The sequence below is a fragment of the Lampris incognitus genome, chromosome 7 (genome assembly GCF_029633865.1).
Source record: "Lampris incognitus isolate fLamInc1 chromosome 7, fLamInc1.hap2, whole genome shotgun sequence".
NCBI lineage: Eukaryota > Metazoa > Chordata > Actinopteri > Lampriformes > Lampridae > Lampris > Lampris incognitus.
This window is the reverse complement of record NC_079217.1, coordinates 55976473-56000703: the sequence shown is the minus strand read 5'-3', so window position 1 is coordinate 56000703 and position 24231 is coordinate 55976473.

Here is a 24231-nt window from a genome sequence, read left to right as displayed (position 1 = left end):
TATGTCATACCAATAAAGCCATTTGAATTTGAATTTGTTTTTCACTTGTGCTGATGCCAAGGAAGACAACTCCATTTTTTTTGTTTTTTGAAAAAAGACTTAATCAAGTTAGTGCTCAGCACTGCCTCATCATACTGTCACTTTTTGTTGGGCCCATTGCCGCCACAATGATCCTCTTACTGGGCTTACAGCCCCTGGCCCAGCTCTGGGCCTAAACAACCAGTTAGCTTCAGCTCCAGTCTAGGGGGGCCAGGCAACCAGCTTCAGTTTGTACTGCTCAGCATTTTGACCCATTGTCATGCGCCCAACATATTGAGATGACGTGTTGCATTTTGAGACAAAAATAACAAAACTGGAGGCACCCTGGTGGCTCACCTGGTAGAGTGGTACCACATAAGGCTGAGTCCTTACTGCAGCGGCCCGGGTTCGAATCCGGCCCAGGCCCTTTACTTCATGTCATCCCCTATCTCTCCCCTGCCTTTCTTGTCTCTCTCTTGACTATTGCTAGCAAATAAAGGTGGAAAATACCAACAAAACAAAATCTAAAAAAAAAGGGAAAAATTTCACACTTTCAACTTTGAACAATCAGGTCTGATCATTATCCAGCAATAATAATCCATTCTCTGCTTAGACATCTGTGCTTTCTTATGTCCTGGAGTTCAGTTGGTCATAAATGAATTTGCTCTACAGTCAAACAACACCATAAAGGCTCAAAGTCAAAGACCATTCTCATTATTTACCATTGGTCATGCCTAAAGCCAGTTGTTTTCTAATCTGTTATTCAAGTACATTTTATTTTGTTGTGCGCTGACTAGTAGGCAGGTGTGTGAGTGCGAGTGGGATATAAATATGTCTAATTAAGCCTGGTACACTTTCCAAGTTGTCTCTTATCTCTAAGATAAGTTCTCTGTACCTTTTTACATTGGTAACCCATAAACAGTGGACATCATAAATCTGCCCTGCATTGTCCCATATTATTCTGCACAATGTTAATGGCTTGTCCTGCGTTGGAATTAACTGCATCTGGTAACCCAGTTTCAAGTACATCCAGTTATGGTGGCCCTGATGTCATACTACAAATAGAAAAGTTCAGATCAGCCATGTTTAAGAGGAATCCATTTCCACAGGCAGCGCTGATTGTTTGTAGTGTTTTGAGAGCGAGTGTGAATTCACCCTCAACTGAGATGAAGCGCAAAATTGGCTTTGTTCAAAATTTAAATACTGTAAAAAAATGTGTAGGTTGGTTAGAAAAGGTTAGATTAATGAGCATGCATGCTCCATCTTTAGAGAACCAGAAATTGTACACTTTTACATTTTGAAATGATGGAAATGAACTGATCCTGGCACTGGTATGTAAGTCACGCGTGTCCTGCTGAGCCCCCAGCTTTCTTCACGGGGGTTGGAGTGTGCTTCCTTGCCCTCCTATTGAACAGTTTGAGCCATGCATGCAGCCATGTCTGTCTGTGTGTCTGCCATTGACTCCTCCTGGCCTCTGGTAGAAAGAGGAGCTCCCCATCCAGTGTAGTGAGGAAGGAGTGGGGACCATTGAAAACTCAAACAACAAAACAAGTTGGGGGTCCATCTCCTTGTCTCTCAGTTGATTGGTAATCCCTTTCTGCAGACTAATCTGTCTTGTTTGGAGGTGCTGGTTTAGCCAGAAGGTGGTTGGTGTTGGTGGTGTTGTCTCTGTTTTTGTTGACATTATAATCTTGTGTAAAGGGCTTAAAAAAAAGAATTGAGGTACATTCAGAAAGGAAGAATGTGAAACAAAAAAAAGTGTAAGAGCATTTCCAGTCCAGGAGTCCATGTCTCCCACTTTTTCATTTTCTCTCACTTCTTTTGGTTGCTTACCTTTGGAGAATGGAAAAACTGGGGGGGGCAAAAAAAATGTAAAAACAATTTGAGATTCCACCTGCATTTGAGATTTCACCCCCTCTGTCCTCTTCTCTCTCCTTCACGTCCTTTCCCTCCTCCTCCTCCTCCCCCCCCATTCTTTTTTTTCTGTCTTTGGGTTCCCAGCAGGGAGGGGAAGCTAGGTTAACTAACTGAACAAAGTCAGAGGGAATTTCTGAAGGACAATAGGCAGGCATTAGCAGGGGCCGTGCCGTAGAAAGGTGTAGCTGCCGGCAGCACAATACTAGGTGAAGGAGGTTCTGACCAGGGGTCCATCCGAGTGGGGCAAAGGTCACAGGACATATTAGATCGGACGAGAATGGCGGGACCTTGTTTGGGTGGCGGAGGGTGTGGGGGGGAGAAGTGGAGATGAGAAAGAATGAGTTCACCTGTGAGAAAAGCCTGAGGGCTTGGTGGTGGTGCCGGTGGGAGACCTGATCCTTGTAGATGTCTCAATCTGTCCGGACAAACATCTGCCAAATGGGTGGATGGTTCACACAGCACAGTGACTTTACGCAGGGGATGCTGATTAGAAATAGGAAATCCGCGCTGGGAAAACTCAATAAGATGATGACAAGTGTCTAGACAGCCACAGATCTAAAGGCTCTGCTGGTTGGCTTTATATAGCAGGTATATTGATTCATTGGAGGGATATAAATTCTATACAGCCTTGTAAGAAAATGTCTATCCTCTATCAGCAGTGGTTACAGCACTCTGGATACTCTTCTTGCCTGGTGTTGATGCATACTGACCGAGTACCCATCAAAGTCGCAGTCAAAGCCAATTTCTTTTGCTTTATTAGGCAACATTCTGAAGAGTGTGAGAGGACAAAATGGGAGATGTCATGTCACATTGCTAGAACATGGGTTTCATAATAAGACTTGAGAGCTATGCATCTCAATGTTGTTGACAGACAGGAAGCCCTGATTAAAATTCCGAGAGAAATGTTGCATACGTAGTTATTTTTCTCCACTCTTTTTTGCACATGTGTGGGGTGGTCTAGTTAGCGTGGTGATAATATTGTATCTCATGGCAGACAGTTTGAATTGGTTGGACAGAATACTGGAGAGTTACAAAATCCCATCTGGGATACGAGTGCTTGAATCAAAGGCACCTCATCAGCTGTGAGTACTTCTCCACATGAACACAGTGAAAGAGTATTCTTTTTTTTCTTCTTGCAAACCCATAGACTAGCACGACTTTATTGGATGGGGGATGTATTCTTGGAGTCACTAAGAAGCCAAACCCGTTGAATGCTAAAGATCCAGGAAAACACACACACACACACAAACTGACCCCTGCGCTCTACACAGACAGGAGTGAGAATGAGGGGACCCCCAAGCGACGTAAAGGAAACAGAGGTGATGAATTCCTTGTGCAGGGGCACAGAGAAAGGCTCATAGATACCTTATCTAGGGGTGCTTGGAGGGAGGGGGCTCTCCTTAAAACACAGTAGTGATTGTTTCCAAATGTCTTCTCAATAGGGATAGATGGGGAGAGAGAGAGAGAGCGAGAGAGAGAGAGAGAGAGAGAGAGAGAGAGAGAGAGAGAGAGAGAGAGAGAGAGAGAGAGAGAGAGAGAGAGAGAGAGAGAGAGAGAGAGAGAGAGAGAGAGATTGTGAGAGACAGAAAGAGGGTGTGTGAGAGAGCGAGAGATGCTGGAGCAGGGCCTATGAGTTTTTTTTTTGTTTTTTTGGTTTTTATTGGCCCAGCTCAGAGAGAGGGAGAGGGGATAGGAACTCTCTCCAGGTTTTCCTTACCGGAGTCACTGCTAGCGCTTAACTACCAGTCAGATCGCATTACCCTGGCAGTAAATCTGAACACCGGTTAACGCAAATAATCAAGAGCTAATACTACTCCACGAAACCACTCTCTCTATGTCTGTGGTCAGAGCTGTGCAAACAGGCACAAGGCAGGACCCTCTGTCCTCTCAGCCTCCACCAGAGTCTCACTCACTCTTTCACAGCTATTGTAACCAACATGCTGTCACTTTCTCCACATAGCCGTACACCCAATTGTTCCTTGGTTTATGGATCTGTGTGCGTGTGTGCGTGTGGGTGTGTGTGGGTGTGTGTGGGGTGTTAAATCATTGTATGCATGAGCAGGGACGAGACGGTAACCTGAAAAAAATCTCTTCCCCCTCTTGTTTTTTTTTTTTTAATCTCTCCTGCTTTCCCCTTCTCTGTGTCTCTGTGCTATAGTTCAAAGGCTAATGGGGCAGTGGGGTCTGGTTTGAGAGCTCATTACCAGGTTAAGCACTAAGAAACACGGGCTGGTCCATATTCAGCGTAGCAACGCCGTACCCCTCGATCAATTACTCCATATTGCAGCTCCAATTAGGGTGGACCAGGTCCAAGACCAGAGCTGAGAGCTGCCAGGGTTTGAGAGAGAAAGCAGAGGCCCCGGGTGGCAGTAATGAGGTCTTAACCCCAACACTGCTCTATTATGTCATAATGCTTTAATTTGAGCCATATGATCGGCCGCAGTGTGCTCTTATGTTATTGGAAAGTCAATATTTGTGAGCGAGCCCCGGCTGTTTCCCTCAGATGTGGCCTATGTGCAAAAGGCCGCAGACTGCTCTGGAGTGAATGACCGACAAGTATGGAGGGTCAAAGAGGAAGAACACAGCAGGTCATGTGGGAATGTGGCGTGGAGGGGGGCGGGGGGGGGGCAAGTTGAAAGTGAATCCCCCTCTCTCATACAATTATTGCATGATAGATAATGATTTAATAAATTCATTGTTATTTTTGCTAGATCTCTAATCAGTGCTATTTGCTGCGTCACACGCGTAACACAATTCACCAACTATGCATACATTATGACCTGTACTGGGCAATAGAGAGCAATTCTTATTCTACTGTTATTGCACTTGAGTGCTTATTGCTGTGTAATTGTTAATGGCTTGTATAGTATTTTAAAGTAATGTTTTACAATAGCATGGCTTTTTCACATACTGGGCTTAATTACCATGCTAATAACCTATAGCAACCATATCCTGTCTTTTAATTGGTTTCTGATAACAATGATAACAATAATAATAATAATAATGATACATATTTAGTCTTTTTATATAAAGATATAATTACTACACAGAAATAATGTTAAATCTACATGTTTAGTTAAATATTTAGTCGTACCATGGATATGGTCATAGAGAAGCTTGTGTGCTGTTGTAAAACATTGTTTTTATTACGTGGGGATTTATTTTGTGTAGGCAATGGTCCATAATGATACATAATATTACAAAGAACAGTGTGACAGTCATAAGCAAACAAGTCATCGTCCATCACCACTACTGTTTTGCAAGTACTTTGCTCAGGAGGACTGGAAATATGTTTACTATAGGCCTACATTTGCTATTTGAACTTACATGGACTCCAGGATTATTATTGTTATGATTATTGTCATTATTATTGTTTAACTTATTTTCATACTCAGCAGTGATCTTTGTTTGATCAGTGGAAACAGAACATTTGGCTGCATGGGATCAGACATCCAATGCATTGTCACGTGCTTTGCATTGTTTTGCTCTAAAACTTTAGATGCATGGTAGATATGTTGGTTCTAGACATGGTACCTATAAATCAACAAATCTGAAGCCTGAGGGGAACAGATAGCTTTTCCTTTGATCAAGAAACAAAAGCAAGATGGAGAGAGAAAGAACTGTGGGGCTGTTTGGGATGGTAGTGATGGGATGAGAGAGAGAGAAAGAGAGAGTTGGAACATGTTTTTGAGACACCAAGTGGGTTGAATGTGGGAAGATAGGATTGACAAAATGAGACAAAGAGAAGGCAAGAGTGATAGATGAGACGGCGGAGAAATAAAGATGGATAAAGGGGAGAGAGGAGCAAAAAGAAAAAGATAATCATTCAGAGTGAATGAAAGACAGAGAGCGAGAATGAGCGGAGAAGGGAGGAGAAAGAAAGCTGGTTGTCCTGTCTCTTGTACGTGCCGAGGGAGACAGATTTCCCAATGGAGCGTTCCCAAGTGTTCCCCTGCAGTCTGTAATAGGATTTTCCAGGCTACAGCAGGTAGTCTGTGAGGGGAACTTTGTTCATAGCCACTCACAGATAAGGGTTAATGTAGCCCGAAGGTTTCTCCACTGCGCCGGGCGCTCTGGGAGTCCATGTCGCTCCCTCCTTGCCTGCCTGTGGTGTCACCACCAATCCGTCACAAAGGATTTCTCCCTGCAAAACTCAGTGGCCACTTCTGACATCTCCAACAAACTAATTGTTGTCTCCAGTCCTGGCGAGCCCTGTGAAGTCCTAACGAGTTAGCGTCTTCTGCAGAGATGAGAAAAAGTCTCACAAAATCAATTTCTCAGCCGATTACGCTTTGTCATCAGCCCAAAACAAAACCCCTTGGTCAGTGCCAAGCAGACATAAAAGGAGAGGAGAGTAGAGAGGAGGACACAATAGGCCAAGAAAGACTATGCCGGTATCTCTGAGAAAAGAGAATTGGGGGGGGGGGCATCTCTCCTGTAATCGTTCTCTTTCCCTGGGCCATTTTATGGTTGCTTCCCCTTTCTCGAAGGCACTTTTATGACGAGCATTGTAATGTCTGTGGAGTTCTGGGGAGCCTCTCTTTGGGCCATGCAGGGCTCCTCTCTGGGTCCTGAGTGACAGCGGGACAAGATCCAACCACCACCCAGGACACAGAGCCATAAATCATCCTGCTGGCATGCAGCTCCACTTCCTGAACAGCTACCAGTTCCTGCAGGGGACAAAAAGGCCTTTGTGGTCTTTGGGAAGCCAAAACCTTTTCTCTCTTTGAGAGTTCTGAGTGTTATGAGCGATGCTGGGAAAGACTTTGGGCGAGAAATACATAGAGTGAAAGGGAGAGAGCGAAGGGGGGGGGGAGCAGAGACAGATAATGAGGCACAAAGAGAGACAGAGAAAGGAAAAAAGAGACAGAAGGAGTGGTGCAGACAGAAAAAGAGGCAGAAAGTGTCGAGAAGAAAAAGGAGTTTACACAGCAAAGGAGGTAGTTAAGTTTAATAAGGCTATGACTAAGCTACTACTAATAGCTACTGCATGTGAGCACCTGTTGAACACTGAGTACAGATCGAATCAGCGCCTGTTTGTTTACAAGCTTATCCATGGAGACATCCTGCTCCTGTTACTTCACTGAGATAGAGTCATCAGTTACTTCAGTGACTGCTTTTTCTTTAATACCCGGCAGTGGATGTGTACAGTCAGACAGCCGGAGCTGTGGTGGCCCTCACCAAAGGAGGTCTCCCATCATCCCTCCATTGCTTCCTCCCTCCTTTGCATTCCTCATATCCACCAATCTTCATCCCTCCTCGCATGTTTGGATGGCTCCACCTCGGTGTCAGGCTGTGAAGGACGGCTGTTTTCCTTACAGCCCAGATCAAGACAGCGGATTGGCCCCGGGGGGGGCCTGAGGATGTGAAGCCTCTGACATGTCCCGTAAATCTGTGGTGTCCCATCTCCACCGCTCGATCAGCACAGCACGATGAGAACACCAATGAGGCGTGAGGATGAACATTCCTCAGACCGTTTCCACACACAAAACCCTGGGCTTCACTTGCAGAATAACACTTTTATACCCTGCGTTTTTTTTTCAGGTTTTTTTTTTCTGCGTGGTGAGCTGTACACCTCAGCAAAAAAAAGTCCTAACGTCTATCCTTCCTCCCTTGGTGAAACAAGTCCCCAAACCCCAACCTTTTAGTCATAAAAGCTTTCACGGGAAGCCTGCTTACTTAGTGTCTCATGTTTGTGTTAAATGATGAATATGAAGTTGTATGTTATTACAGTGTCTATGAGAATTAGTTACAAGCTGTCTGTGTGTTGATATACCTAATTCCCATAATCCATAGCTATATGTCTGTCTCTGTGTAACCGAGGGGAGCTTGCAGAGCCACATGAGGTTGGCAAGCTACTCTCTAAACTACCCACTCAAATACTCACAAGTATATAAAAAAAAATATATATATGTATATATTCCCTGCCCCCCCCCCTTTTCCCCCCAATTGTACTTGGCCAATTACCCCACCCTTCCAAGCCTTCCCGGTCGCTGCTCCACCCCCTCTGCCGATCCGGGGAGGGCTGCGGACTGCCACCCACCTCCTCCAATACATGGGGAGTCGCCAGCTGCTTCTGTTCACCTGACAGTGAGGAGTTTCACCCGGGGGACGTACTGCATGGGAGGATCACGCTATTTCCCCCAGTGCCCCCCCCGAACAGGCACCCTGACCGACAAGAGGAGGCGCTAGTGTGGTGACCAGGACACATACCCACATCTGGCTTCCCACCTGCAGACATGGCCAATTGTGTCTGTAGGGACGCCTGACCTAGCTGGCGGTAACACAGGGACTCAATTCAATGATCCCTGTGTTGGTAGGCAACGGAATAGACTGCTACATTACCCAGATGCCCCAGAAAAAATATTTTAAAGCAAATTCTAGATAGTGAACTCAAATGGGATTTGCAGAGCATCTCTTTAAGTGACCATGATCCTGCCGTGTGCGTGCGCGTGCGCGCGTGTGAGTGCGTGTGCGTGCACATTTGTTAAGCAGACACAAAGGAGATGACTTGTACATCTTTTGTCTGACCACATGTTATTTAAGGAGACAAAGGACAAAAGGTGGACAAGAGGACAGATACATTAACACACAGGCCAGAGAGTGACACAGATGAGCTGACAGGTTAGCAGTCTGGCAAACAGAGATGTTGGGCAAGGACCAGTCCGTGTAGTGCCCCTTCTCCTCAGCCAGTCAGCCACAACAGCCACGTTAGCCAGATTTTTCACCTAAATGGAAATGCTGCCTGTCACCCCCACACTGCTTCCAACTGCTCCCTCTGTCCAATCTGTCACAGTACACCAGCGGCCGCGGAAATAGGCTTGCCACTCTCACTGTCATCTCAGTAACGGATGTTCTGTCTTTACTACAGGGCGGGACCAGGCAGCACTCAGGTTCGCTTTCCCTGCCCCAATCCCTTCCACTAATTTCCCTTCCTTCTCCGTCACTATCCTCTTTCTCTCAGCCCCCCTCTCTCCATCTCATCTCAGTGATGACTCTCTTGGATCTGCCCAGTTAAGGTCATGTGTGTGTATTTCTGCCTTTGGTGAAAGCATGTGTGTGTGTGTGTGTGTGTGTGTGTGTGTGTGTGTGTGTGTGTGTGTGGGTGTATGCGCGCACACGCACGCGTGCGATGAATGCCCCTCATGCCCTCATCACCTATCCAGCCTCAAAAGCAATGGCATAAGAGGGAGGGGGTGAAATAAATCGTGTCCACCGCCCTGACTGGTAACCTAACGGCCATCATAAATAATGGAGACCTATTTGAAGGCAAAGATGGGGCATTAGAAGCTATTTACACTGCAGGAGCCATGCTATCGATCAGCGTGGGACGTCCCATAGATAAGAATGGGATGATGTCATGGTTATTTATGGTGATTCCCGGTGGTAGGGCTACAAAGGGATTTTCGGGGCGACAGCTCCATCCGTTTTTTTGGGGTGTATGTGTGTGTGTGTTTGTGTGTGTATGTGTGTGGGGGGGGTTTGATGCATTCTGCCATCAAAGAAACAATCAGCAAGCGAGCAGGGTTGTGGGAGAGGTATAGGTGCCATGGATGCCTGCCTCTGATGCATACAGTCTTAAACACACTTTAATACACACACACGCACACGCACACACACACACACACACACACACACACACACGCATGCGTGCGACACGTGCTGAGTGAGAGTGAGACTCAGACTCTCACACACACACACACACACACACACACACACACACACACACACACACACACACACACACACACACACACTGCCAAGACAAATGCCATCAGTGTAATTAGGGCCCATAAAGAGTTGAGGGAAGAGACGGCTCAGAGGAGATATGGTTCATCTCTGTCTCACTGATTCGCATCCGGTAAAATACCAAATAGAAAAAAAAATAGCATTTGCAGTGCAATAAACTACTGGCTCTCAATCAACGTATAAAGCCACAATATTTTATTGTGAAACTAAACGCTATATTTACTGGGAGTCGAGGAACAAAATTGCCGTTATAAGTCCCAAATTTGATTCACCCTGTAAAGGCCTTTTTTTTTTCTGAATACAAAGTATATAAACGCAGTGCTTCAGAACATATATATATATATATATATATATATATATATATATATATATATATATATGTATGTCTGTGTGTGTGTGTGTGTGTGTAGTAGAGTAAAAAGACCTTCTATGAGAACGGGCATTCAGGAGTGCCTTGGTATTTCATGTGTTGTAAATGTATGTTGCAAATCAACTAAAGAAATAGAGTACACAATAAATATGTAATGCATTAATTCCAAGTTGCCAGAATTTCACCAGAAAGAGTGTCAAAATGTTGTCGTTTGTCAGATGTTATAGTCTTCCTGTGATAAGCAGATTTATTTTTTAATCGTTTCTGTGTGGGTGCAAAGTGCTGTGGAACATGAACGACTTTCTCTCTCTCTCTCACACACACACACACACACACACACACACACACACACACACACACACACACACACACACACACACACACACACTCAGGCCGAAGCTTTAAAACGTGACCAGAGGGAGAGCGAGAGAGAGCAGGGAAAGGGAGATGGAACAAGAGAAAGAGAGAGTCCCTGGGCTGAAGGAGGTGAGGTGGGGAAGCGGACTGATGGAGAGGAGAGGGGAGCAGGGGGAGAGCAGAAGCTGGCAGCACTCCACTGTGTTTTTTTGAGGCCGGCCCCTCGGAGCAGGAACATTACTGTGAATATTAGTTCAGAACTTCTGGCACCCGTCCAGACACCGGCCTCTGTCTGTGCAGGAGTGTTAGCAGCAGGGTTCAAGCCCCAATGCACAACACACACAAACACACAGCGCACACTCACGTACACCACCGCTGCCATTAACCCCCGTCCGCCTAACTCCACAACACGCTCAAAGACTAGAAAGGCTCGACAAAAACAAGATGTGTGGAGTCTAAAGTCCTGCCCAGCCCTGATAACAACACCCAGCCTTTAAAAACAAGCAAACACATGTGGCTGTTTGATGTCCTCCTTATCAAACTTTAAGCACTCAGACTTTCTCCAGTGAGATCAAATTTAGTAATTAATCTGCCAGCTTTTCTCATTATTATTATTAAGCAAAACTTTGCCTAAAACACAAACACTCGCAGCTGTGTCGGTACACAAATGCACCAGTGCAGATTCTGATGGACGTCTTTCATGCCCCTAATGGAGAAGTGTCTCGAGAAGTGTCTCGAGAAGTCTGCCAAACTCCATGCAGAGTTGTTGTTTGCTGTACCAAAAAGTTGTTGTTTGCCGTACCAAAAAGGTATAGTTTCATGTTGTCTCTTGAGACAGAGGACTGGAGGATCAGCTGTAATCTCCTGTGAGGACAGGGATGGTTGTTTGCTTGTGAAATTGCAATGCGTTTCAGTAGCCTTGGGGATCCCCCCAGGTAAATCCTCTATAGGACATACAGGAATGTAAGAACACACATCATACAATACACAAGCAGGACGGACTTGATATATAAGAAGACAGAAGTGAGAGACAGAGAATGGTGGAGAAACAGGCAGACGTGGCTATGATCATGATAATCATGACTGATTCAGGAGTCAATAGGTCGAAAGTGATGATGCCAGTGAGAAAGGGGACAGCACCCTGGCACAGAAGTTAGATCATAAGAGCGACACAAAGAGAATGGAGGAAGAGTCGAGCGAGGTGGTGATGGGACACCTCCCTCAAAAAGGGGAGGAGGAGGGTGCGGGGTCTATTCAAGAGGAACGGGAGGCACAATGCAACAGGGTCAGTACTGGGTCAGAAAAGTCCATGAACTGCTGGCATCGTGTGTGTGTGTGTGTGTGTGTGTGTGACATGATTAGAGAGCGTGCACAAGTGAGCATTTTGCATTAGCCTTTACTTTTAGTGATTCAACAGAAATGCAGTGTAGAAAGTTGCACATGGGAGCCACTGTGTTGGCCATTCTGTATCAGCATACGCAACACTATCTGCTTTCATGACGTATGACACTCAAAATGTGTGTGTTTGTGTTTCATTTGTATTTCGATTTGCGTGTTTTTGAGTATGTTTGTTCTGTATAAGTGAGGAGTATTATCTAGACAGTAGAGGGGTAGACAGAGGAGACCCCTTGGCCTGTAAACACAACCCATGTGGAGATATATTATGATGGCAACACCCGTCCAAAGTGAAAAAGGTCATACTTCTTCAGTGCCCACCGTATTGTGTGTTTAGGTTTGGGTGTGTGCATATGCGTGTGTATAAGCGTGTGTATTTATGCCTCCATACCAGACTCCTTAATGCCCTTCTCAGTTGTGAGCTGATTAAGAGAGGGCAAATTGAGGTTTTTGATGGACCCTACAGTGTCAAACACACACACACACACACACACACACACACACACACACACACACACACACAAGCACACACACCGAACATCCCCAATGTGAATGTGCCACTGGCAACCACAGCACCCTGGTCTCCCAGCCTGCCCTCAGGGAGGAGGAGGAGGAGGAACGTCAGGGTTTTGTCCCCTAACTCCTCTTTTGTTGGAAGAAGCCCCAGTAATAAATCTGGATCTGGTAAATAGCCCATGAATAAAGGGAGATTTTATCCTCAGTGGCACGGGGAAGATTTAGTGGGCAGAGTCAGCGTCGCCTCCCTTCAGAACAACTACAAAGTGGTCACTCAGTGAGCCCTAAGAGGCATAAAAAGCCGCGGTAGTTCATTAAATCTCCAGCATGAAGATGGGACCGCTGTGGTGGTGATTTACTGCAGTCAGGTGCATACATCCACAGTGGCACTCAGCCCCACCTCTGATTCTCTGTCTGTCCCAATGAGGAAATAAGCGAGCGTGCTGCTCGATGTAATGACCGCATTCAGGGGCGGAGCTAGACTCTCAGCACAGAGGGGGCGAAGCATTCTCGAGGGGCCCTTCGAATAAAGTCATTTGAAAATTCACTATTGCAAAATAGCTGATATATCCTATCATTTCCTATGCTATCCTACCCATAAACACAAATTTTCACTTATTGAGCCAAACATGCCTGTCTAATAAAAATAAGAAAATGGGTTGCCAGGCACGTTCAAATGTTTCAGCACATGGACAGCACGCGGCGCTCTACGTGCATCGATTGACGAATGGTTCAGCACCACCGGCGATAGACAGCGACAGGACAGGTGCACTGTCTCAGTACCACTTTCTTACACGAGAATAACACAATAGACATAGTGCTACACAACACTATACAAGGCCTTTTCAAACATAAAATAGACACAGTGGTCTACATCACTACAAAGCCTATGCAAATACAAAGTAGACAGTCTGCAACACCAGGCAGTGACAAAAACAAGTGCCGAGATGGGGTAGGCATGGAGTTAAAGAACACATTAATGTAACATTCTGACTGATTTCTTAATAGCCAAAATTTAAATGAATAAAGAATAAATATGGATGTCACCAATTGTTGCCCCTGCTCAGCCTGCTGTAGCTTAGTAGAGTCCAGTTGTGTATTCCATCGTCCTCCATACAACAAAATAATCTGAACAGGTTAACGAGCTTTGAACATATCACGGTCTCTTTTTAAAACTTGATCCTCCTCTATTTCATGGTGGCAAACCTGCCAACCACATTATCACTGTCAACGTTTTTGTCCTGCTCAACACACAGCAAAGTGAGGCTGGATAGTCTGGCCTCATCCATGCACAAACAGAAATCTAACTATCTATTTCTATAACTAAAATGGAAGGGGTCTCTGTCTGTATGTGTGACTGTCCTTTGATTTTCTTGGCAACCGTTCATTCAATCAACTTCACACTTGATGGGTGTATTGCTGAGGACCCAAGGAAGTGCAGTGTCGAGTGTTAAGTTGTTTGGGTGACCGGTTGTTGAGAAAATCGAAGGACAGTCATATATACATATGGACAGCGACGTTCTTCCCGTGGCGACTGGACGAACAGCGCCACACTGCCGTTTTAACCCACACTGTGGTCGGAGGGGGAATTACACCCGAACGGCCACTGCACTTTGTTTGACACTGGCGCTGTTGATGGGAATGGTTTTTATAAACCAGCGGGGGCCCTACTGACCGTCGGCCCTGGGGCAGTCACCCCCTTTGCCCTCGCGGTCGCTCCGCTTATGGCTGCATAGTTTGAATACGCACAGAGAGACGGGGACAGATGGACGAAAAGGGGAGAGGGGATGAAATGAGAGAAAAGATAGGGAGAGGGAGAGAGAAACAGAGACAAGATGATTGAGTTTCAAACCTAATTTGTTGTTTTTTTGCAACACACATTTGACCATAGCTGTGACTCTAAGGTTGTCTGGGGCCCGGTTTGTATGGCTCTTGCTGCATGTCGATGTGCTGGAGCTGGTGATGAGTCAGTGAAAGGCACAGCAGAGCCTTAGGTCAGCACATGTGAATGAACTCTTCACCTTGTGGTCCCCCCTGCTTAACTAACTAGCTGCACAGTTTAGGGGTGTGTTCACACGTTATGCTAACAACTTTTGTTGCTTTTTCCCCCCATCAGCATCTGTGCTTGCTTTCTGGTGGATTTTAAGTTTAGGGTGTGGAGAGGATGTCAAAAGATGAAGTTGCTTGATTTGCCTACTGTATATCATAGTAGATTAACACACTGAGTTAGTCTGATAGTGATACCATCAATTACTTTGCTGCAAGATGCAGTGTATTTAACATGATCCCATACATTAACTGATCTGTTTGTCTGACTTGTAGTGATTTTTAATTTGTGAATTTTTAGAAAAAATATTTAAAGATTTTTAAATCAACTTGACACTTACAAACAAGCTTTGGAAATATTTTTTCCCTTATCACTTCCCCTTAACATCCTGTGACACACACACACACACACACACACACACACACACACACACACACACACACACACACACACACACACACACACACACACACACACATACACACACATACACATACTTCGGCCGGCTGACATTGGAAGGACTTTCCTGTTATCAACTCACCTTAATATGTTCTCCTAGATTAAACAACAATCATTTGTAAGTTGCAGTCTCACCTTGGGGCAATTGAGGTTAAGCCATTTAAGAAGTGGAACATTAAATATTTGGTCCTCTACTCCTTTGTGCTTTCTGCCAGTGACAGAGCTTTCATGAGGCACTCACCTTGCTTTATTTGCTCTGTACAAAGCATGTCATGTGGTCTGAGTCCTCTGATCTCAGATGGATGGAAAAGGCACGATGTGTCATGGCAGTCTCCTTGGGAACTCCTTGGGACTCAACAAAGACTTCTGATAATGTTGTCACAGAAATGAAAAACATTTTGGCATGTCGAGCGCTGAATATGAATCAGTATGAATGCTCAATTTAGCTGCCGGTTGAAGTTGATGATAACTTGTTTTCTCATATCAGTATCAGTATTTTCTTGTGAATTATGATAATTTCACGGCTGATAGTGTGTATAATGGCGATGATTAATAAAAGAGAAAAGTTAAACTATGCACATGGTCTTCCGAGCACCTTTTGAGCAACTTCTGCTGGTTGTCTACTTATTACCCTTCAGGAACTCGTTTCTCTTCACATTAGAGCACATCCACATCAGTACAATTGAATATATATGGAAAGTTGACAAACTAATCCGCTGTCTGACTGGTACTGTCTTCAGCTACTGACATTAATGTCAGATCTCTGTCGGGCCTGTTTCTGAGGCCAGGCACAAGATAAACCCCTTTTTATTCATCTCTATGAAATCTACATATCACATAGTTCTTTTCAGACATTTGCAACTGCAAAATTTTCTTAAAAGTCATTTTCTATGAACCAGAAACAGGGGATAGCATTCAGCATTGGGGAGTCTGCAGACAGCCAGACGTTTACCGCTGAACACCATGACAGCAGGTTAGCACTGTTTAACATCTGTTAGGCGTACCAAGTCATCTTTATTCTTCCTCGTCTCTTCTCTTTACCTCTACCCTCCCTTTGTCTCCTATCAACATCATTCCCCCTTTCACTCTCCCCTTTTGTCAGCTCTCTTAACTTCACCCCTTTTTACTCCTCTCCTCTCATGTCCTCTGTCTTACCCCCCTCCCTTTTCCTCCCGTTTATGCTGTCTGTATAAAGATGTAGGGCCTGATCAGTGGAAGCTGATGTCCTAATAGAGAAGTAATGAGAATAGATCTGTTTGCTGCCTGCCTCTCTACGTGTCCCACTGTGCCGCTGTGTTCAGCCACTTATGAAAGACATGAGGGGGAGAGTGCGACGTGCTCCGGTCCTTAACAAAAAGATAATATTCACTGTTTTATCCACCTCTCCCTGACAAATGACTGTCATTAATCAGCTGGCAGAAAGCCTGCCTTGTGTGTGTGTGTGTGTGGGGGGGGGGGGGTAGAACATGGAGGAGACTGGATAGCTCCTTAGAGGTGAATGCAAAACATGCCCTCTTTTCATGCAAAACACACACACACACACACACACACACACACACACACACACACACACACACACACACACACACACACACACACACACACACACACACACATGCACTCACACACACACATCCCATGCAATAATGTCTTTATAGATGAAGATGAAGGACACTGGCTAATTTGCTGACAGGGTTGCAGATTCCTAGAAAGGTTCAAGTTCAAATGTACCATTCTGCGAATGTGGTAGTTTATAAATAGAACAGAACAGAGGAAGAACTGGATCCAGATAGAATGAAGCTGATAAAGTGAGAGTGGGAGGACAAGACGACATAAGCGGGTTAAGTGAGAGAGAGGCAAGTGTGCGGGTAAATAAATGATGAAGTTAACAGGTGTTTTAGGCCCTCTGTATTGATGAGGTGGCTGGGCAGAGAGAGGCTGAGGGCCCGGGGAGGGCCTTTGTGCGAATGAATGCATTTCTCTAGCCAGTGTTATCATGATGGGGAGTCATTAATCACACTCCTGGCAAAATACACAGTTACTGATAAATTACACACACAAATGTGCGCACGTGCACACACACACACACACACACACACACACACACACACACACACACACACACACACACACACACACACACACACACACACACACACACACACACAAAAAATACACAAGCAGATGTGGACGTTTCTGGGAATACACTTGCAGGTTCAAAGTGTAACTTGGAGGAAATTTGCTGTTTTTAATTTATATATTCATTGTTTGTTTTTTCTTCCCTTTTTATTTGTTTGTTTTTAAGTATTTAGCCACATATGTAGACGGTAACAGACGGCATAACTTTTCACCATAAGGGAGGTCCAGTAAGCTTGGGGGAGGGCTGTATAGCAAAATGCTGACAGCTGGCGTTCTGTGAAAGTGGTACCCTGCACAGTGGCTATGTTTTCTGGGTTAGTGCCTGGCCCTTGGCCCTGGCCTGGGTCCTGGTCCCTCCCTCTGGCCTCAGTCTGGCCTCGATCTAGGTCTGGCTTGGCCTTGGCCCTGCCAAACCCCCACTACATTTCCTAGGAGGATCTCCGAATCGCTCGTGTGCTGTGCTCTGCCAAGTACACAGTCCAGATGCCCAACTAAATCCAGTCATGACCTGGCAGGCTCCCTGTCCGGACTGTGAGCGGGGCCACCTCGCCAACCTCAGTACACACAAACCCGGTGTATCAGCCCTGCTTATTCACTCCATCTCTTTCGTCTTCCATCTTTCCTCTTACACTAGAGGAAAGCCAGTGAAAGCATTGGTTTTATTTTCTCCGAGACTTGCTCTGTCTCTTTCACTTTCTTGTCACACCATCTCTCTCTCACTTAATTGTTTCTCACTCAATTCTTTAATTCTCTCTCTCTCTCTCTCTCTCTCTCTCTCTCTCTCTCTCTCTCTCTCTCTCTCTCTCTCTCTCTCTCTCTCTCTCTCTCTCTCTCTCTCCCTATCTCTTTTGCTCTCTCTGTCGCTCTCTCTCTTTCTCTCTCTCTCTCCTAACACACTTTTTCATTCACTCAAGCTAACAAAACACACGCACACAATCCAAACCCTTTCATTTGCCTGTGGCAGTGCTCTCGCATTGTCTCTTGCCAACAAAACAGCAGTGGACTCAAGCCTTCATTCTCATTCCTTTCATTCACAATTCTCTCTCTCTCTCTCTCTCTCTCTCTCTCTCTCTCTCTCTCTCTCTCTCATCTCTCTCTCTCTCTCTCTTCTCTCTCTCTCTCTCTCTCTCTCTCTCTCTCTCTCTCTCTCTCTCTCTCTCTCTCTCTCTCTCTCTCTCTCTCTCTCTCTCTCTCTCTCTCTCTCTCTCTCTCTCTCTCTCTCTCTCTGTCCCATCAAGACTGATGCAGTCTTTCGTTCCTCCATCCCAGCATGCTAATCCACTTTCTCCTCTGCTGCTCCTCTACAGCTGGGAGGAATTTGTTTGAATATGGTTCACAATATCTAGTTGTTAATCTCTTGTTCAAAATCAGTTCTGCTACGGCTCTGGAGTACACATTGTGACAGACATGTAAAAGTGCTTTATAACTTCAAAATGACAAGCTAGTTTGTGCTCCTGGGCTTTTTTGGTGATTATTTATCACATATTCAATCACTTTTTCCCCATCTTCTAAACCAGACACTTCTGTAGCTCAGATGGGTCTCCTGATTCTTCCTCTCTCCCCCTTCACCACCTCTTTGGGAACAGAGAGGTCCGGAGTAAACCCCGGGAGGGCCCATCCTGATGGGTATGCCCACCAGGGAGCAGTCTGTTGCTGGTGAGATGCCACAGCATGTAAGCTGTTCAACTTCTGTTGACCATTCAGTCACTGTGGTTGCTCGCAGGAGGCATCCAGACCCATCTCACAGTCAACCTAGATATGAGGGACGCCATTAAATGTCAAAATGAGGGCAAAAGAGAAAAGGGAATGTGTGGTGACTGGGTCGGGGTGGCAGAGGTAATTATATGATTTCATAATTTACACTAGTTTATTGTGGTATATGTCCAATGTTGAGTCTGTTATAATAATAATAATAATAATAATCAATCTTATATAGCACTTTTCTAACACTCAAAGTCACTTTACAATAAACGGGGTGAAACAAGACAACAGATAAACATAACACAAACATAACACAAACATACACAAACATACAGTTATGAGCCCAGAATAGCATCCATCACTGAACTGTAGTTATCTCTTGTTCTGCAAGTTTGACTCTGTGACCTGACCACCCTTTTGGCTTCCTGATCTTTCTGTCAGTCTTAGTACAAGTCTGCATCATTCCCTCTATCTGTTCATTTCTCCCCTCTCTCTCTGTTTTTGTCAGTCCCGTTTCTGTTGGTCTGTCACTCGTTTCTGTGTGTCTGTTTGTCAGCCTGTGTCCTGAGAAGAATGTGCGGCCTCCACACATGAAAGCATTTAGTGGGGCTGTTGGCATTGTGTTTAATAGTTCTAGTGATGATAATTGTGGGCTGCGTGATGGCTTGCTCGTTAAAGTCACTGCAGTAAGAGTAGATTTTGGGACTGTAATACAACTAGTTAGCGTAATGCCACTCAGCAGCGTTGGCCGGATCAACGCCCATGCATGCTCGCTGAGGCCCTGTGGGTCTCTCTTCAACAGGAGACCTCGAGTTGCTGGAGGCATCCAGGCCAGCCCGACCTCACAGACAAAAACTTTCATGTACAGCACATTAGCTGGTCTCAAAATACACTGATTGTCAGTGTATCGAGGAATGAGACCATAACAGAGGACATTCGCTCAAATCTATTTTAACTCCGATTTACACTTATAATTATACAATTATAACATTTATTGACCAGTCTCTTTCTAGATCATTTCCCCGACCTTCACCACACCAAACCCATACCCAACCTTAACCGTATTTAATCAAAAAAGTGGATGATCTGAGTGGACGTTCCTAATCATCGATAGGTTGACGTGCATCATATGCACGTGAGAGACTTGGTTAGATATGCTGACATGTGGTCTCCCTAGGCCGGACTTATGCACATGTATTCTCTTCAAAAAAGAGGTGTAGTCATGTATGGCCCTGCAAAACTAGTTGACATGCATCGTATGCATGGAGCAGAATGTATTGTATGCGTATACACTGTATTTTTACATTGTATATGCATGCTTTGTAATAGAGAATGGGTTATCCAGGCCCGGTGTCAGATAACAGAACACCCTCATTTAAACAAGATATTGGGGGCATAGTAATATATATATATATATATATATATATATATATGTGTGTGTGTGTGTGTATGTGTATATATATGTGTATGTATGTATGTATGTATATATATATGTATATGTATATGTGTGTCACACACACACACACACACACACACACACACACACACACACACACACACACACACACACACACACACACACACACACACACACAACGTACATATATTTTAGAAATGAACCAGCCGATCAGTAATAGCATGCAAATACAATTCTAAACCCAAAGAGGACTCCTGTGGAAGAAAGTCTGTCAAAATTTTGGATTAGACATCCATGGAAACACATCCTAATAAATTGTAATACATCATGACAAGGTCAACATAATGTTTTGTGTAATGTGCTGTTTTCATTATGTCATGTTGAGTATGGCTGAGGGCCCAATCAAACATTAGCTTTTGCTAACACTGTAAAATGGTTCACCAGATTTTCTATGTCCTTGCTGGAAAGGTTTTAGAAGTTGAAGAGAGCAACAAGTCTCATCCATATTCTGAACAGATAAAATATCCTGTTGAATAATTTGTATGATGTTTGTTCTACTAAACTAAACAGTTGCAGCCACGTTTAATGTACATCACTGTGGGAAAGATTGCGACGCATGTCAGCATTTTTGATTCCATTTATAATGGTAGACATTTCTTCTCAGCTCGCTGAGGCATGATGTGGCAAAACGTTGAGTACTTTGAGCAGTTTTAAAAATGTTTAACTGTAAAAATGGATTCAAATTACTTTCTTACTTTTTCCAAATAAAGTTAGCATCTCAGCTAGCATCGTTTTAGTGTACCAGTCTTTAGAGTTTGGGTTGGAGCCAGGTTCAGCCAGGCCTGGAAGTGGAAGCTCTGATGTGGTCTCTTTCTCTGTGCAGGGGCGCATATAGCTGCACATGGCTAGTGTATAATTTAAGATTTCTGGTGAGCTAAGTAGCACTCTAGCTCAATAGCCATCAATATGGCCACTTGTAAAATGTGTCTGGGACCAGTTGGGGGCTGACTGGCTTGTTAGGTGCTGGGAATGTTTGAGGCAGGTGGTGGAGGGCCAAGGCCAAGGTCCATATGGATCTGATCACAGAACAGTAGTGGAAGCTTATGAAGTTTTGCTGCTTTATTCCAGCACATGGTGTCTCTCTCTCTCCTTAAGTCTCTGTCTTTCTCTTATGTTTTTTTTAATTTTTTTTTTCTATTTTTCTGTCCATGCTTGCATGTCTTTCGTGTGCATATTTGTTGCTGTTTCCCACCATCTGCCTTGTCTCTCTTTTGTGCACTCGTCTTCCAGTTCTAGTCTTTAGAGGTTTTATTTTCTGGTTAAAGTATGTTATATTGGTATCCGTGTGTCTGTGTTGTGTGTTTGTGTGGCGTGCCTGCATGTGTGATCTTTCATCTTACGATCTGTAATTTTATCACTTAGTGCACATTCACATTCCCTTTTAATGCTTTGTAGGTACATCAGTGCCTTCAGGCAGCGCTGCAGTGAGGTAAGTGTGTGAAAGGAGAACAAGAGAGCGAGGAGTAAATGCTTTTTTGTTTCCCAGACGGCCTTGTTTTTAATCACAATGTCATGTTTTCAAACTAGCTAAATGAATCTCCTCTCTCTTCTGTCTCTAACCTCAAATATTTACTGTTGGCGTTGTCTGTGGGTGGAGGATTTGAGGGTTCCTGGAAGCAGGAAGCATGGCACACTGATGTGTGCCTGGGCCAGGGAAGCACATTCTGGGCTCAGCCCAACCCAGCCCAGAGGCCCTGAGTGTAGCCTAGCTGCTTAATTGAGATCTCAACGTGACATCTTGGAGCGCTTGTAAATTACAATGTGCTGGCCAGACAGCAGCCCCACAAACATGTGGTATGTGCATTTGTGTATGTGTGTGTGTGTGTGTGTGTGTGTGTGTGTGTGTGTGTGTGTGTGAGTGCACACGCGTATGTATCTGGCAGCGCTTGCAAAATCTTATCGCTGCATCTTTATTGTTTATTCCCTTCCATAGCTTGCATTGATGTGACCATAAATAAAACATTGACATTTGTGTGCCAGCGTGACTTTCTTTGCATTCATGCAAGCCCTGCCTACCCTCTCTGCCAAACCAACAATGCACTCTCTCATTTCCCTCACCCCCCCATATCAACTGATAAATCCACCCATTTTCTTCATTTTCCACTTTTCTACAGAAATAGTTTATCTATCTACACGACAGATTGTGGAACTTGTAAGAGCTCCTCAACCTTTACTTCTGCAATATTTGTGGAGTATAAAATGATTTATTCTCAAAGGTTACGATGACTACATGATATATATGAAGCACAGAAAGTTTGGCTTTTTCACCTGTTGATGCATGAAAACACAAAAGTACATGTGTACACACACAAAAGAACAGGCACACACCAACGCAGAGACAGTTGTAAGCTCATCAGGACATACTCGGAAATAAATAGCTACTGACATGCGTACAGGATGCCCATGCACGCATGTGCACACACACACACACACTCTCTCTCTCTCTCTCTCTCTCTCTCTCTCTCTCTCTCTCTCTCTCTCTCTCTCTCTCTCTCTCTCTCTCACACATTCACATGTAGGCTAAACACAGACACACATGCATGTATACAGACTTGTCAGTCAGGCAGCGTGAGTGTTTATATTTAGAAGTTGTAATGAGTGTGATGTCATTTCTCCGTGCTCCTGAGAACAATCTGGCAATCTGGAGACTGTCAATCACTCCATGCCTGCAGGCGTTGGTATATGTGTGTGTGAGTATGGGTAAGTTTGTGTGTGTGGGGGCAGTCTGAAGAATGTGTGTGTGTTTGGGGGGGCAGTCTGAAGAGTGTGTGTGTGTGTGTGTGTGTGTGTGTGTGTGTGTGTGTGTGTGTGTGCATGTGTGTGTGTGCACACGTGCACGAATTAGTTTTAGTTTAGGGGTTTTGATTAGTGACTCTTAACAAAGACCCAACATATGAGCTGCACATGGTGCCTTATATGAGCAATGGGCTTCATCACTCTCACTTCATCACTGCACTGACTGCACCCTCGCACACACACCCTAACACACACCCACGCTTGCCCACTCTCACACACACCCTTACACATCCGCACTTACCACTCTTTCTATGCACACTTACACACATACCCTTTCACTCACACACACACACTCACACATTCACTTACCCACAAACACCCGCAGTGCCCCTTGCCACTTCCACAGCCACTGTAATGAATAGAAATGTGTCTACCTCTCCATATTTCCCATGCTGTAGTGAACAGAAAATGCGTTAAGGGGTCTTAGTGGGTGCGAATCACATTAACCTACATACATACAGTGTGTGGAAAAAAATTGTGGGATTTTCTCTTTGTCTGAGAGTTGACATGTCAACTGAGAATAAGGAAATGTGCCCGTGAAATAGGGACAATATTGACTTTTTGTGTAGAAGAGAGTTCTTCACATCTGTGCATTAATTGGTCACTGTAAATTTGCTCAATATTCAACGTTTTGTTCTACCCGAGCCCCCACCTGCGTGCACCCTGCCCTGCTCATTAGCATGCGTTAACGGTAATTAGTTCTGACTTTCAGCTGAAGCTGGTTTGTGGGCCGTGGATTAGGGCGGCCGGAGGAAGAGACAGTCACGGGGATGGGTGAGGTGAGCATAGCGGGCAAGGCGAGGCGAGGAGGAAGAGTACAAAGTGACCAACCGAGTGCTGTGTCCTTGCTCTTTGTCGAGCGCATGTTAATGTGTTAATGAAATGCACTGAGCAAAAAAAAAAGGGGGAGGGGGGGCTGATCCATATAAACGGCTAATTAAAATAATGAGGAAGGAAGAAGGATGTAGTGTTGTGTCACTATTGATTAATGCATTTATAAAGAGCGCGGGGGGTGGGGGTGGGGGGCACGGCGGGCTCTGCGGCCTGACAGCCACTCGACTCCACAGCGTTCTGGGAACAGCTCGAAGAAAAGACGTGTGGCGGGAAAAGCAGGCAGACGGACTACTTTACAGCAGCGCCCGCCGGTATTGCAGCAGCGCATCTTTCTACCTGTGCACCGAGGTCAACTCAGTCCCATCTCACTGCAAACCGTACATGCAAACAGATGTGGTAGACATGAACAAATGTTTCAAGAAAATTGTTGCGTGAAAATAGTTGGATTCCCGAAAT